Genomic DNA, 17472 nt, shown 5'->3' on the forward strand with positions numbered 1-17472 from the left:
TGTTTATAAGATGCAAAGCAATGTGTACTCATGCTTCATTTTGTAAAAAGTCATGTTATTTTTTCATATATCTTACTTTGATTATACAGCTACTCAGCTAACGCGACTATCATAGTTCTTAGTTCCTCTAAAAACCTGCCCTTAAGAGGCTCCGATTGGAACATAATGTGCTGTGATTCGCAGATCGGCTCCATGTCACCAGGAAGCATCACGTCCAGTCATGCCTCTACATGCACATGCTGTGCCTCTGCAGTGTAAATACTGTCAGTCAGTCTAGCCATGTCAGTGTGATCCTTTTGAAGCCCAAATACAGAAACAAAACAAGCTCTGTGGAAATAGAAGCATTGGGACATCATTTTAGCTTTCTTGGCTATAACATATGCACATAACCTGAAGCGTTTGTGATCTCACTAACCCGGATGTATTTTTTTGTAGTGCCGAAACTTCGTTTGCTGTAGGCTTTCCTAAGCTAACTCTGTAAAAGCCAATGTCTTCCTTTGCATTGATCTTTGAGCGTATTACATTCAGAGATGCTGTTTATGTTCACACAGCTACATTACGCATCAACTAAAGTTTAAAACATGATATCATAGTAGACCACCCCTTTAAACAAATAAATTGTATTGATCTGACCCCCTATAACCACCCTAGAGTCTAATGTGGCCCCTTGGAAAATTAATTGCCACCCCTGGTCTATTATATTCCCATTATTTATTCTGTAAAACAAATATGTGAAATTTCAAAATAATATATAAAAAAGCAATCATTAAAAGTCTATGTGGAATTATTAAGGAATGTTATGAGTGTGGGTTATAAGGCTGATTGTATAGAAATGTTTTAATTAACAATTTGGTTGGCATTAAAAAAATACCTTATACATCTTCCAGCCTAAACAACGACGAATGAAGTTCTGCACAAGACTTTTGGCCAGCGGAGAAATTAAAATGGTCGTGCCCAACTGAGTCTGGTTCTCTCAAGGTTTTTTTTTCTTCACTCCCATCAGGTGAAGTTTTTTTTCCATCTCCGCTGTCGCCACTGCCTCGCATGGTTCAGGATTGGTAGAGCTACGCATCGATGAATTGGCTCTTCAGTGTTTGAACTCTCAGTAATGATTAAATCACACTGAACTGAGCTAAACTGAACTGAACTGAACCTAAACACTAAAACCTGAACCACACTGTTCCAGTTACTGAACCACACTGTTCCAGTTACTATGACCATTTATGTGAAGCTGCTTTGACACAATCTACATTGTAAAAGCGCTATACAAATAAAGCTGAATTGAATTGAATTGAACCAAAATATAGTATTCATTCCTCACGGTTGAACCAAAAAAAAACTCAAATTTTGATCTCACTTGTAGTTGCCAACCACATCCTTTTCATTCCCTTCTTCTCTCGCTCACTTGTAAGTTGCATAAAACAGGTTTGTTCAATCAATAATACTTGTGCTGCACTGAGAACTCCAGCGAAAATTATGCAAAGCATGATGCAAAAAGAAAGAAGGCTCTCAACATGTGAACATGAGTGGTTATAAGAGATCCATTTGATTGCATCTTAATACCAGGTGGAAATGGAGCCCTTTTTCTTGCCCTTATACTATGCAAGTTTGACAGTAAAGGCTGTCGCGATAACTGCAATTTTTAAAATGCAGCTTTATTGTCATGCTAAGCACAACCACAGAAACCTCTTTTCTTTTTTTGCACTTCATCAACGGGCACTGAATGTTAAAGAAGAACTAATTAGCCCTTTTTTACAAAATGTAAAATAAGTCTCCGTTGTCCCAAGAGTGTGAATGTAAAGTTTTAGCTCAAAATACTCCACAATGTAATGCTTTATATCTGCCCCTTTGAAACTGGCCCTTTTAGGCTTCTAACTGTGCCCTTTTGATGACTGTCACTTTAAACTGAAATGAGATTGTGCTCTTTTTAAAAGAGGGTGCAGCTACAAATGCCTATGAGTCATAGCGGCAGTTTTAAAAACAATACCATGCTAATGAGGGACAGATTGTAGGTGGGGCTTACCCCTCTGATGACATGTAAAAAGGGAGAAATGTCAATCAAAGTGTTTCGCAGAATATTTTTATAAAGTGTGATTATAAAAAATAAAAATTATACATGTTTACCATTAGAAGCTGGTTATTTTCACAGACAGCTGAGTTTAAACCCCTTATAAAAGTGATTTTTGCATAATAGGTCCCCTTTAAAAAAATGAATAATGAATTCAAGAGTGTTTTTTAATGTGATTTTTTTTCCAGCCTTCAGTTTGTATCTACAATTTTTGGAATGATGAAATGGCAGATGCTCTCGTCCCAAAACCCAAAGTTGTGTAACCAATTAGGCAATAAGTTGTTTTCACATGAAGTGATTAATGCGCGAGACTCAAATAGAAGGCAGGAAGTGGTTCTTCTACACCTTCAAACAATTCAAATAAGTAGCAGCTTGTACCCGGAAACAGTATTCCATACATCACCACTTAACAAGTGGATAGGCTATGCAGTGTGTAAACTTTATACACATGGGTGTTTGCCAGTAATACGCTATTGAACCATTTACCACAAGAGAAATTCCCTACCCACAACAGCCCTATCAACAGAGGAACTTCTAGTCAGGTGCAACATTCTGGAAAATCCAGTGTTTTCTACTTCTGTGTTGGTCATGACAGCCTAGTTTTTAGAAACAGCTCCAGATCAGGCAGTGGCACCTGCTCTGTTGGTGGAAAAGGGGCAATAGCGAGGTGCTTCAAAGGTCCTTTTGTTCCTCATGTCTCATTCGGATAATGTCATCTTGCGGAGTGTGTACAAAAAGTAGAAACCTACTTACAGAGGCATCACGAGCATGTCATCTTTGAAGCTGCAGGGTTATTGCAGAAACCGCTAGCAATCCTTCTGTAGCCTCTCCTTCTGCAGAGAGAATCAGAGGAAGTACATAAGTGTTTTATTGAGTAAAGCACAAGACAGAAGGTACATGTGTCCTTATAAACAAACCGCAATCCCTCTCAGTGGAACAGAAACAGGCACTGGAACTTGTCTGAAAAGGAGATTTGAGAATGGAGGAGCACCAGGAGCAGCTACAACACTGGGTTTCCAGCCTTTTTTGTATGCTGCGCCCCTATGACCTACATTATTTACTTGAAGTACCCCCTGAGATTTTAAGTAATGCATTAGCGAGCAAGGCTAACAACTGACTCAAAAGAGCTTTCTCAAACACTCTTACCACTGCTTAAACACCATACTGATCTTCCCATGTTTACAGGGATAGTTTATCCAAAAAAAGTGAATATCAGCTGCTAATTCACCCTCAGGAATGTGCTCAGGACTGGATTAAATGTAATGATTCTTGCACTGATTGATTGTTTTCACTTCATAAGGTATTCATTAATTGTACTGTACATTAATGTATTTTTATGAGCCATTGGTATTCATTTTAATTTGCCTGTCACAGTAAGCACAGGACGACAACATGATGTCAGATTGACATTGTACCCCACCGTCGTGAGATGTTGCATTTTGGGTGGATATAAAAATAGGCTTGACGTCAGAACCCAATGTGAGACCGACGTCAGTGTCCAATGTTAGACAGATGTTGGGTTTTGGTCTATTTCCAACGCAATCTAAAAACTACTAAATATCAACGTCTAATGATGTTACAGCTTGACATTGCGTGGACGTTACGGCTGTCATATCTATCAGAACCTAAATTCTGGTTGCTATACCGGAAAAATAAATGTCAGTATTTGATGTCATTGTGATATTGGTTTAAGATGTTGGCTTTTGATCACATCACTTTCCAACAAAAACTACAATCAACCTCATTGACATCGTTACTGGACATCAAAATAGCATTAGACGCTGACTAGACATTGAATTTTGGTTACCTGGCATCACAACGTGTAACCTAATATTAAAGTCATATGATGTAGCGTGCCTGTTGGGTGGTTTGTATTTTATTCTGAAAGTACCGGTATCGCTTGACTCATACTTTATGAAAGTAATCACCAAAGTCTTTGATTTTAAATGTTTTACAGACTGTACTAAAGATAACATTAATTTGGATCATGAATTGTCTGAAGGTAAATTAGTAAATTAACATTTTTCAGGTTTTATTTCATTTTGAATAAACTATTAATAGTCAGTGTTGCATATACAGAACCATTCAAAAGGGGTCCATATGTTTTAGATACATTTACAATTAATTTTTTTTAAACATTCTAAATGTCTTTACCACAATTTTTGATAGAATTTAATTTATTTAAAGGGCACTTATTTTAGGCCAAGATTTAGGATAATTTTTTTGTGTGTGTCTCTTTCAAGAGTTCCCACTTAGATATGCTTGCCATTTATAGCAGGTTTGGCATGCTGTCCCGGGAGAGAACCCTGAGTTCGGAGATATTTGAGCCCAGGGCTTCCACCCGGTCAATAAGCATATCAGGTAAACAGCACAGTGACAGACATGAAAGAAGTGGGTCTCATGTAACGTTTGTGAGAAATATTACGGTAGAAATTTCCCAATGAGTATTTGATGTATTTGTTGTGGAGTTATTTTAAACCTTTTTGCAACGATGTGTTACACACAATTTCGTTACAAAGTTTACGCATGCACACACAACATGTTTAACTTTGCACTGTTTGTGCACTGCAAATGTGACAGGATACACGTTAATATCCACTGCTGTATGGATATCTGTTATGTTAGTGTACAAAATAAATTTTATTTAACAATACACAAACCGAGATTAAATCGTCTTGTTTTATAATTGTACTGACACATGGCTGTGGTGATAACGACGGTAAAACTGCTGTAATTCATTAATATGCACTTTAAAATGTTTTAAACTTGTAAAACTCATTCTTGATCACATTTGATGATGATTGATGATCACAGGGAGCTGAACAGATCTTTTAATCTCAGTTACTTTGCGCTCGTCCGGTCTTGTTTATATGATTATAAACGTTACTACAGAACTTCTGACAATCAATTTGGTGGGTGGGGAAACCACACTCCGATGTCACATTGCGGTGGGCCTCAAAATGAGAGGGATACGGATCCTATTTTAATGTCAGAAAAATGTAAAAAAAATAAATAAATAAATAAAAATAAGAGACTTATTGTCTTTATACCACCCAATATGACGGTGGACACACTTAATATGTTTTCATCATATGTGCCCTTTAATCCATATTCATAAAAGTATGATATTTAAAAAAATCAGGAACTCCTAAAAAGTACTGCATTGCAGGGTCATCGTTTTGATTAATTTAAGCTAATTGTTATTGTTACACATGAAACAGTTGTATGTAGCACAAGAAGAACCTCCAACTTATGATTTTTTGCAGCAAAAACTGAAATTCTAAAAATCCCAAATAAACTTAGTCAATAGTTAAAATGTAAGAAGCATTTATTTTTCCATGAAGAACATTTTCATTATTAAATAAGCCATGGATGTTACGTGTTCATTATAGAACCATTGATGCCACTTTTATTTAGAACCTTTATTTTCAAGAGTGTGTATTGAAAGCAAGAATGTTACACACAACTTTCCATAAAACACTTCTAAAATTTAGATACTGTAATACAAAAACACACACACACACACACACACCAGCACATATATTACGTACTGTAAAATCTTTAATTACAAAGCAAACACATACATGTTTCTTTGGCCACTTCATGATTTCAGATTAAATTAATTAACCATATACAAGTTTAAGATAAACAAAACCACCTTTTTGAGCTCCACTCACTTATCGAGTTTAGCAATTAAAAGAGCACCACAGCATCCCACAGCTTGGACAATATTTGTCTCAATGCTGATAAGAGCAAAGCCCAGTTGTTCAGCACTTAATTAAGATTAGGACGAGCAAAGAGAGAGGCTGCCCTACTTCATAAGCCTTCTCCCGGCCAGGCACAGCGGCTTTGTGCTCTCTTCGTCTCTGAGGATCTAGCAAAGGTTAGTCCACCATTGTATAGCGAAAAAGCAGAGAGACACTGGGCCAGAGTAATTAAGGAGTAAATAATGAAGCCCTTCAACGAACCCCTGCTCCTATGATCTGATTGACCAGTGTGCCAAGGCCATGTTCAATAAATCAATTAGCAACCACTGAGAGCTACTGCCTTAAAAGGTCACCGACACCGAGACGTTTGAGCCACAGGCCGAACTACTACAGCAGATTCCACAGGTGGTTTATCTTCCTACAAAAGCCCTTTTTATGACACTAAATTACACTTCTTTTTCCTGTTCGGAGTATTACCTTGAAATAGATCTTTTAATTCAATTTTAATGTCTTTATTAGGAAACAGGCTTGCAGCTACCAGGGCTGGATTATGGATCAGATAGCCAATGAGGCCAGTGCCCTGGAGAATTCACAATGCCAATGGCCATCAAAGCCTCGGGACATTTGGAAAAAAAAGCTGACTGAGATGAATATAGTGAAAGCTGACCACTAACCCTCCAGGCCTATAAATAAAGTATGATCTGAACAAATCTGGAGAGTTTTTTTCTTTTGTGGAATAATACTTTGAGAAATTTCTTGCGTGTTATTTTTTTTTTTTTTTGTTCATTCAATGAAAACTAATTGGATTTATTGGTGTACCCCAGCGACTCTCAAGGTCCTGAAATGCACACAGCAAAGTTTCGTTTGTCTTGCAGAGGTACAGTACATACTGTTAAATTAATTTTGAGACACCTTTCCAGTGCCAACTGCAAGTGAACATCCTGAACATGAGAGCAGCACTTCGGTGAATATTATAAGTCACTCTTTATAATAAGCTTTCTTAATTTAATTTATTTACTAACATGGACTAAAAATGTACAATACTTGTATAGAAATTATTAATCATAGTTTACCATACACTAATGCATTATTGAAATCAATGCACCACACTGTAAAACCCAACAGTCAACTTTATCAAATGAAATGAATGTAGTTCTCATTTCTCATTCTCATTTTCTCATTTAACTCGATACTGAAAGTTAATTCTATTCGAAGAGAGTTAAATTGAGTAAGTTCACAGTACTCATATGGTTTGTAGAAATCGGTTTCCTCAAACAGTTTAAGTTGCCTTAACTTATTGGGTTTTTCAGTACTCAGTTAGTTTAAGTTCTCTTTATTTATTGGGCTTTACTGTGCTCAAATTGCTTCGTTCACTCAAATGGAGTAAGTTCACATTACTCATTAGGATTCGTTTTTGAAACTTAATGGTTTGTTGCATTCGTTTTGTTTTGTTTTTTTCTCAAATGGTTTGAGTTACCTTAACTTATTGGGTTTTACAGTGCATGAGGCTCTGCACATTTGCACTACATTCAAGTCACGTCACAACTATTAATGTAGACAATTCGTTATGTACACAATTTAATAAACAGCTTAAGAAAAGCAGGTTTAAAGCATTATGCATTTAAGAAACTGTATTAGAGTGGCTTTCAATCAGCTAAGTTGCAATGTAAAAAAATGTTTGTACACTCTAATAAAATATCGGGGTTCAAGTTATGTTTTAAACTAAACATTGGGTTTAACAGTCTGTATTTTACCCACATCTGAATTGAAAAATCCTATTCTTTTTACATGTTTCAACTAAGAATACTAGTTCAACAGATGTTATTAGCACCATTTATTCAAATCACAAATTCAGGCAACAATTTTAAGAACATCTGGGGAACAGTAACAGTCTCTGAACTTACAAGGTCTGAACTAAAAAAAATTTCGGCTACATATGCTCAAGCACTGAGCAAACAACAAATGGCGTCAATATATGCTCAAAAAGCGTTCTGCAATACTGAAAAAATGATGATCCTGACCTTCATTATCAACACCAAAGTGTCATATATTGTCAGACTGTGCTTAATATTTCACAAATGTTTAACAAGTAAACAACTGCAACATCAATGTCTTCTCTAAAGCTGCTCTCCAGTGCTTTAATGTTCACTCAAGTCAGATCTCAACAGAAAGAACAGAAAAAAAAATCCACTGAACAAATTTTTACTAGTTGGAAAAATCATTTTCTGAAGTAGTTTTTTTCAAGCAGTTTCAAACTTTTGAGCAATGACTATTTAATACCCAAGACGGGTCATTGGTATAGTTTTGAATGGGGAAAAAGGCAACAGTCAACACAGACTAGCTCTAGTAAAGGAGCCATTCATTGATCTGATCGATTCTCCAGACGTGTGTTCTTTATACAATTTTTGCAGCTTCATGGTTATCATTTCATTTTAGGGACCGTACATGCACCAGAATTAGAAAAAAAAGCTGAATAATAGCAAATAACTGCCTCACAGACATAATAAGCAATATATCTACATAAAGCTTGTACTTTTAAATGAGCCAACTCCATTTAAAAGAAACATGCTCTAGTTTTGTAATCAGATTTCACCATATGAACCAAACAGCTCAATAAGGGAATACAATCAACAGACACTTTATTAGATACACCTTAATAGTACCGGGTTGGGCCCCCTTTTGCCTTCCTTCGTGGCATAGATTCAACAAGGTATTTGAAATATTGCTCAGAGATTTTGGTTTATATTGACATGATAGCATCACACAATCACTGAAGATTTGTCGGCTGCACATCCATGAATCTGCAAATCTCCCGTTCCACCACATCCTAAAGGTGCTCTATTGGATTGAGATCTGGAGATCTGGCACCAACAACCTTGCCACGTTCAAAGTCACTTAAATCACCTTTCTTTCCTATTCTGATGCTCTGTTTGAACTGCAGCAGATCGACTTGACCATGTCTAAATGCCTAAATGCATTGAATTGCTGCCATGTGATTGGCTGATTAAAACGTAAACGAGCAGTTGAACAGGTGTACCTAATAAAGTGGCCAGTTAATGTAATTCATTAGTTTAGAATGATTTAAGTTAATTTTTAGAGGCATACATCTGTATAAAATATGATAAATAAATTACAAGCATAACAAAATACAAGTACTTTGTGTTTATGAACAGTCTAATAATATTCACGTAAATATATTAAATAGCAAAATAATTATAAACTAACAAGCAATTAATCTTTGCTAAAGCTACAAATTTTATTGTTTCTTATGCCTGAACGTTTTAAACTCATTTGGAATGTTAAAAGAATACAAATGATAAACATTAACTCAATTTCAGTTAAAATGTGCAATTAATCCACAAATCACATGCATCCCTGGTCTGCTATAATCCCTACTTGAAATCACACATCCTGCAATATGACTTTATATTGCTCAGTCCTGAAACATTAAATAATAATAATACCCTGGCAGAGGCTACAGACTAACTTGACCTATAAAAAACTAAATGAAAACGTTAGCATAGAATAAAACACTTTGATCTGTGAGCATTTCCTTTAAGATTTTTCCGCGAAATGCTACATAAGAGTTATTCTATAATCAAACCGCAGAAAATCCCTCAGGACATATGAGTAATCGTGGTTAATGATATGCGATAAGCTTTATTCAAGGGTCTCTCTGGGTAATATCAAGTTTAAGGTTACAATTCGTAGCTTTACCGTTTAATGCTTTTTCACAGCTGGGAATAAGCCCGGCAAAAAATTATTCATTAAAGGATGACTAAAGGATGACTAAATGAGGCTTATGCTAATCAGCGTGTTGAATGCGACGAACTGCGCGCTGTGGCAAGAATACGATGTGCCGGCTCAATCCTAAGCACGGAGATGCTCGGGTGGGGGAATGGCAGCCCACTGTGGGCGTACTCTCCAAACAACCAGGTGTTCACTGTGGGATAAACATTTGCTAACAGGCTCCAACAAGATCCCCAGGGCCTGAGATTAAGGGAGTCGAGCGAGCTGCACATTCTGAATGCTGCTGCAGGTGGGAAGGAGGGGGTGAGGAAGGCTAAGGTTTGATCTCAGAGTTTTAATTTGACTGTGGCAAAAAAAATGATTGTGTCATTTCAGCAGTAGGAAGATATAAAAGTTGCTCCTTGCATGTTATGTACTGCAGGCCTTCCAGCTGTGAAGGAGAGCACAAAAAAGTAGTTGCTGTTACACTGGATTTGACAACAGCTTGAATACAGTTATGCTAACCTTAGCCAATAGTTCCCAAATGTGTTCACACTTGGCAGGTTTGGTTCGATATAAACAAACTATGGCACAGTTACTCCGATATGCTGTGTTCACACTGCATTATTTTCAAAAATGTTTGGTACCCGCTGTTTTCAAGACCATCTGGGGTAGGCTTGGGCGGTAATATGGTAATAGAGTATACCGCAGGATCTAAAAATAGCAACGGTATCAGTTTCAATATCATTAAACTGTCATAGAAAACAATGCACTTACATAGGAGACAAGGATTAAATATTAAATATGATTTATTTATTACCTAAAAATGTGTATGTGTGGTTGTCATCACAGGACATCATGGAGGAGAAAGAGAAAGGTGGGGAAAGATGGCAAGTCACACACCAAGTAACCTGGTGTCAAAAAAAGAACACAACTTCTGCAGTTTGGCAGTATTTCGGGTTTCACCCAAACGAGAAGTGTGGAATTTGCAAATTGTGCAACAAAAAGGTGATTGTGAGAGATTGAAATACCTTAAACCTAAGGTTGCATATACAGCATTCAGCTTTTGAACGGTGTAGGCACAAGCCAACAGTTTGATGACGCTATCTAAGCCTTACATCATAATTTCTTTTTATTGTGCACGGTAATACCGAATACCGAGGTAAAACTGGGAGGAGGTTTGACGATATCAAAATGTAGATACTGCCCTAGCCTAATCTGGGGTAGCATTTAGTTGCTGCTACTGTACACTATGTTCATATTGCATAATGGATTGGCGGCAGGAGGTTACACACTGCTTGACTTTACTATAGAAAGAATCACCTACAGTTCTGTCTGGCTTGAAAATTGTGTCTGGCACAATCAATCATATGCGAGAAGTGATAAAGAAATAATCTGTGGTGTAAAGTAACAAATTACAAATACTCAAATTACAGTAATCGAGTAGTTTTTAATCAGGAATTGTAATTTACCAAGTAGTTTTAAAAATGTGTCCTTTTACTTTCCTTTGAGTACATTTATAGTGCTGTATCTGTATTTTTACTCTACTTCTTTCCCTCAACTTGCAGTCACTACTTTTTTATTTCTTGTCTATGTTGACTGGCTAACGTAGAAAATTTAGTCCTGCGATTTCTGTCCAATCAAATCGCACATAGGAAGTAAGTCGCATTAAGCTGAACAACCTCAAGACATGGGCTGCAAACCTTTTGGAAGCATAAAAAATGAAGATGTCTAAAATCTATACACACAATGACCCTGAGACTGTTTATAGACTGCATATAACTGATGAGAAAATGAAGGATGTCGACTGTATGATGACTGAAATCACCAAACAGTCTTAAACAATCAATAAATGGAACGAATGAAAAATGGAAGGAAGGATCGAATGAAAGAAGGACCAAACTAATGAAGGAAGGATGGACCAAATGAATGAAGGAAGGATTCAAGGAAGGACTGAACAAACCAAGGAAGCAAGGAATGAACGAACAAACAAATGAATGAACAACGGAAATAATAAAGAAAGTAACAAAAAGTTAAATGAACGAATGAATGTGCGAACGAATGAGGGAAGGAAGAAACGAGGATCTAAGTGAATAAGGGAAGGATTGAAGGAAGAACTGAACAAACTAAGAAAAGTAAAGATTGATTGAACGAATGAATGAGTGAATGAACAATGGACCTAATGAAGAAAGGTACAAAAAATTACACAAATGAATGAATGAATGAGCGAACGAATGAGGGAAGGAATGAACTAAGGACCAAATAAATAAGGAAAGAATTCAAGGAAGGACTGAACAAACTAAGGAAGGAACAAAGGAACGAAAAAATAATTGAATGAACAAAGGGCCTAATAAAGCAAGAAACAAAAATATGAACGAATGAATGAACGGACGAATGAAGGGAGGAATAAAGGGAGGACCAAATGAATGAAGAAAGGAAGAAACGAACAAATGAATGAATGAAGGACAACAAAAAACAATGGAAGAAAGGTTGGAACAAACAAATACAGAAGGATCACTAGATGCACTATAGAATGTTACGTTTACACATTCCTGCACAAACTGCATGTAAACGCATCAGATTTTTTGTGTAATACTCACTACTCACTACTCTTGAGTACTTTTAAAAGGGCTACCTTTTACTCATACTTTGAGCAATATTTACAACAGATACTTTTACTCTACTTGTACTGAAAAATCCTACTTAAGTAAAAGTACCACTACTTGCTTAACAACGTAGTGGTACTTTTACTTGAGTAGGATTTTTCAGAACTCTTTCTACCACTGGAAATAATGCAAGATCACACATGAGATCCCATTGTGGTACATCTCAGACAGAACATCAAAAAATAAACAGGTGCTCCTGCTAAAGTGTTCCACTTACAATTTAATATGTGTATTGAAAAAGCATTATCTTCCATTAGATTTACCCAGTGGACCCATCCCTTACAGCTTAACACACTCCTAAACCTACAGTTTCTATACAAACAAAACTGTCCCTAACCTTACTCTTATACCACCTCAATTGCATGATAAGGGTTTTGCAACATTGTGCTTATTTTTTGATGTAAGTGCCAAGTAGTTAAAGCCATTTAACATAAAATGAGACCAATTCAGGATTTCAAGTATCATGGCAAGTGGTGCAGCTTTTTTCATCACCTATAGTATGTTCACATTAAGGGTTAAAATTTTGTATATGTGTCCAGATCAGTCTTATATAGGATTCACGACAATGTGACCCAAGTCCAAACCATTTGAGAATTAATCCATCTCTACACATAGCCTAAAGTCAATGTCACCCCACATTGAAACGCAATGTTATTTTTCTCCATAATCATTAAAATAACTGCTGTGGGCAACAGCATTTACTGTCAGAAAGAAAATGCAATATTAGCATGCAGCGTCAACATGCTATTTGTGAATGCCAACACACATGCTGTTATAATTCTTTTTGCAAATATGCCCATGAAGGAGCTTAGCGGTCCATTCATACCAATGACAGATAAGTCATTTACATGCATGTATATGGAAAATCATTACAAGTCTGAATGGGGAGAAATGGAATTGTGCATTTAGACCTATATTGTGAACATAGACATTGTCTATATCAATTGCATTTGGTCAGCAGGAGGCTGGGTAGGAAAAAACCCACACAAAAGGCAGCCAGTGAAAGGCTGAGAGATGTGGTCTAAGGCAGGGAGACCTCCTGGGTTGGTGGCCTGGTGTGAGTGCGATCAGTGGGGCCGCAGCTGCAGTAATTACACTTCCCACAGTGCATCTAAAAACACCCACCACTGAATCAGTGCAATAAGCCTGGAGTGGCACTACAAGTTGGCAGACACTGCAGTGTTTGTCTAAAAATTGATGACTCTGTTAATATAGATGGCATACTATCTGTCAACAACATTCAAGATATGGGCTATAATGTGCTAAAGCGACTACACTGACTAATGGGAAAATCCCTTTCATCAACAGATTTTAAATAACGTTTATATTTCAGTATATATTACAACCCCAAACCAGAAAAAGTTAGGACAGTATGGAAAACACAAATAAAAAGGATGAAGTGATTTATAGATTTACTTTCACTTGTATTTCATTGCAGACAATACCATATGATTTTTTATTTTTAAATAAACACGTTTCCAATTTTGGTTCTTGCAACACATTTCAAAAAAAGTTGGAACAGTAAAGCATTTACCACTTTGTAATGTTGCCATTCCTTTTCACAACACCTAAAAGATGTTTAGGGACTGAAGACACCGAGTGATGGAGTGTTTTAGGTGTAATTTTGTCATATTCTTCCTGCAAACAAGTCTTAAGGTGGGCAACAGTACAGGGTATTCATTGTCACATCTTACACTACTAAATACGCCACAATTTTTTTCTATTGGAGACTTCGGGACTGCAGACAGGCCAGTAAAGTACCTCAATCCTCTTCCTCCGCAGCTAAGACTTTATAATGTGTGCATGATGTGGTTTTGCATGGGCGTTCCTGGAAAAGAAGGCAGCATTTTGTACTCCAAAATATCCATACTTTTCAGGATAAATAACAGAACCCAATACTGAAATCTTCAGTCAGTGTCACATGATCCTTCAGAATGCATTGTAAATATGCTGATTTGCTATTCAGAAAGCATTTATTATTATTGTTATTATTATTATTATTAATGTTGAAAATCAGTGCGCTGCTTAATAGCACAGTCTGTAATTTTTGCCAGTAGAGGATGGGTATTCACAACAAACAAAGGCATAATCTGATGACACCATGCATGCCCATGAGTGTGGAATCATGGGAGCTGTTGTCTTCATTACATCCAACAGGACTCCTGCTAAATGTTCATCGATGAGCTAAAGCATTTAAAACCATTACCATGTTACAGTAGTATGAAGTAAGTAAGAAGTAAGGCTGATTTCCTTTTTCATTTTTCAAACCATTTGTGATATTCCAAACACATAAATCAGCTAAATCAATTTATTGTTCAAAAGAGACATTTTGTAACTAGTTGTCTTTTCTGTCACTTTGATTGGTTTATTGCATACTTGCTGAATAAAATGATAAATTGCTATCATGAATTGTAAGGACAAACTAATCACTGTATGTTTAACAAATGGTACAATCATGCAGAAATCATAGCTTTGAAAGATTGTTAAGGAAGCATGCAATGCATTAGGGTAAAAATATAAAAAAATAAAAAAATTAGGGTATTGTAATATATACAGAGTATAAACACTATACTTTATATACTATGATATACAACAATATGGTTCAAAATAGTATTTAGTAAAAGTTACTATAGTATTTATTTCCATGCAGGGATACTTCCTACAGACATTTCATCAGCGATTTCTAAAACTGCTGACAGTGATGGTTGGAGCACTGAATGGGTTTTGCACATCAGCCTACTTTAAAAAAGTACTTTTAAGATAAACTTGCCATAAGCTGCATGAATGACACACAAATTATGGACAGTCACTTACATGTCGGTCAGACAGATTGTTATAGGTGGTTTCTGGCCAGAAAAAAGCAGTGAAGTGGAACAGACTTTATGAAGAAAGTAAAACAAGTTTCTACATAAAAAAGAACAACTTTCTACATACTATACTTTTAAATTGAACCACTATTTGCTTTCATTAATAGAGGTTTAAAAAAAGACAAATATAAACAAACAGGCATGAATAAAGAAATTGAAGTCAATAACAACCGAGGGAAATGGCATACATTACAACTACTCTGACAGAAAAATTATATACTCATGTGTTTGAATTACACAAGACGTTCTTCACTAGATAAACACGTGGATTTAAATTGAGCATGTCTTTGGAGGAAATTGAAGTAATAGAAGTGTGACTGAGGAAATGAAGATTCCTGACAAAAAATAATTTCTGAGCTGAATTTTGAACAGACAGAACGAACCCATAAAGCGAGGCATGCAAAGGCAGGATTTCACAGAAATGCACATTGGAAAAAAATCTTTGAGCATTGCAAAGCACCTAAATGCCCAAATAAAAGTCTCAATTGTAGTCTGTCCACATCAAACATCTGCGACATCAAAAGCCGAGATCACAGCACAGCTTCTGCAGCACTCAAGGCCTGCTGCCATGAAAAAAATAAATAAATCACCTATTTAAGTTTATACCAAATAACTCTCCTCATCTCATTGTTGGACTTCTGAAGCTAATGAAGACGCTGGAACTTTTTCTATAATGAAACCGAATTAAAGTCAAAGGATGAAGTGCCAATCCTGTGAGTAATTACTGCCAGTCTGATGAATCGCAAAGCCACAGAATGTGCTCCCGTCTCCTGATGGTCAACAGGCTGATTAATGCTTCTGAATAAACCTCTCGCTTTAATGAGATCATTACAGAAAACAAATAACCCCTGAACGGGCGACCTAACTGTCTTTCTTCAGAACATCGGGGGCACGCACTTAGTTTACCAACTTAATGCAAGCATGTTAATCCATCTATCATTTCTTAACATGACTGTACAAGTACTTTGAAATAGTTTTGCTAGTGGAAAGAACAAGCTCTATTTGGGCACTCAAAAAAACAACAACATTACTCAATGAAACCAACACACGCGGTAATGTAAGTAGTTCAAGCATCTGCCCTGATAATTAAGTTGCTTTATGGTTAGAAAGAGGACTATATTAAATGAAGTTTTTACTTAACTTCATTTATTAACTTTATTATATTCATTATAACCTCACCGGACTTCATGCTTAAGCAGATTATGTGTTCAGTCTATTTATAAGTGCAACAGGTTTGCATATGTGTGCAATAATAAATACAGTTGTATGTTAAAAAAGGTGGTTAATTCTGAATGTTTTCTGCAAAAAGCTTGGATATTTTGAAAAATATAAATGCCGTGCTGTTTGTAAAGTGCACAACACAATGCCTTTAGCCATTTTTAGTAAAGCTACTGTATATGTATTCTGATGTTTTTGACTGGTTATTTTGTTTGAATTTGTGCAGTTCAAGACAGAATAGTACACATGCTGCTTAAGAGATTACTGTTTTATTTAATTATAGGGTTAATGTAAGACAAAACTATTAGCCTTCCAGTAAAATTGGAATTGACTTTCAAGTATTTCCCATGTGCTGCAACAAAGAGTTGTTGTTTTTTTCTAAACTTTTTTAAACATAATAAATTTAATAGTTAATTTCTAATAACTTGTTTATTTCGTCTCTGCCATGATGACCTACTGTTTTAGTCATTTGTAAGGTATAGCATTCAACTTAAAGTGAAAATTAAATGCTTGACAAGATTAATTAGGTTAACTAGACAATTTAGGTTATTGGATAGCAGTGGTTGTTCGGTAGCCAACTAAAAAATATGGGGCTAATAATATTGACAGCAGCAGTTTTTACTTAGCAATTACAAAAAAATAATTATTTTTATTCATTTATTTTATTCCAAACTAAAATAAATAAAATTTTCCCCAGAACAAAAATAAAAATCTATAACAGGAAATACTGTGGAAATTTTTTTTTACTATTAAAAATCACTTAGTAACTATTTGAAAAATAAAAATTTGTAAAAAAATAAATTAGGGTCAATAGTTTTTTCACTATCTGTATATGTTCTTTTTTAGATTCGTTGTTCCAACAAGGCATTATTACAGTAGATGCAAGTGTTTCCTATTGTGAATGATTTAAATGTTTGGAAATTATCAGAAAAGTGCTCAAAAGGCATTAGAAGAAATCAATCACGTTAATATATAACTGAATGTGCCTCAAGATTCCTGCTGGAAGGCTGAATGGCTGAAACCGGGACAAATTTCCTCCCTCTGGCTCTTATAAATTCCAGCTAAAAATGTGCTACATCACGCTCCTCTCCAGCAAAAACCGCTGTGTGGAGAGCAATGTGCTTCTCTATGGCTGCTGTTGCATCACTTAGACGGATTCTGCACACTGGTGGAGTTTTTTAGGGAATGCACAGTGCCTGCAAATCACTAAGAAATGA

At 36.0% G+C, this 17472-nt stretch overlaps 1 protein-coding gene across 3 annotated transcripts in view; it reads right to left on the reverse strand.

Moving 5' to 3' along the window:
- The window catches only part of sema5ba (sema domain, seven thrombospondin repeats (type 1 and type 1-like), transmembrane domain (TM) and short cytoplasmic domain, (semaphorin) 5Ba), a 273670-nt gene that overhangs the window by 219428 nt on the left and 36770 nt on the right, over positions 1 to 17472 (reverse strand). For all 3 annotated transcript variants that reach the window (XM_087268166.1, XM_087268164.1, XM_087268165.1), the window contains exon 2: positions 2822 to 2901. The gene's annotated coding sequence lies outside the window, so the exon portion shown is untranslated. The remainder of the gene's footprint in view (positions 1 to 2821; positions 2902 to 17472) is intronic.

This window comes from Danio rerio, chromosome 9 (genome assembly GCF_052040795.2).
Source record: "Danio rerio strain M-AB ecotype USA chromosome 9, GRCz13ab, whole genome shotgun sequence".
Taxonomy (NCBI): domain Eukaryota; kingdom Metazoa; phylum Chordata; class Actinopteri; order Cypriniformes; family Danionidae; genus Danio; species Danio rerio.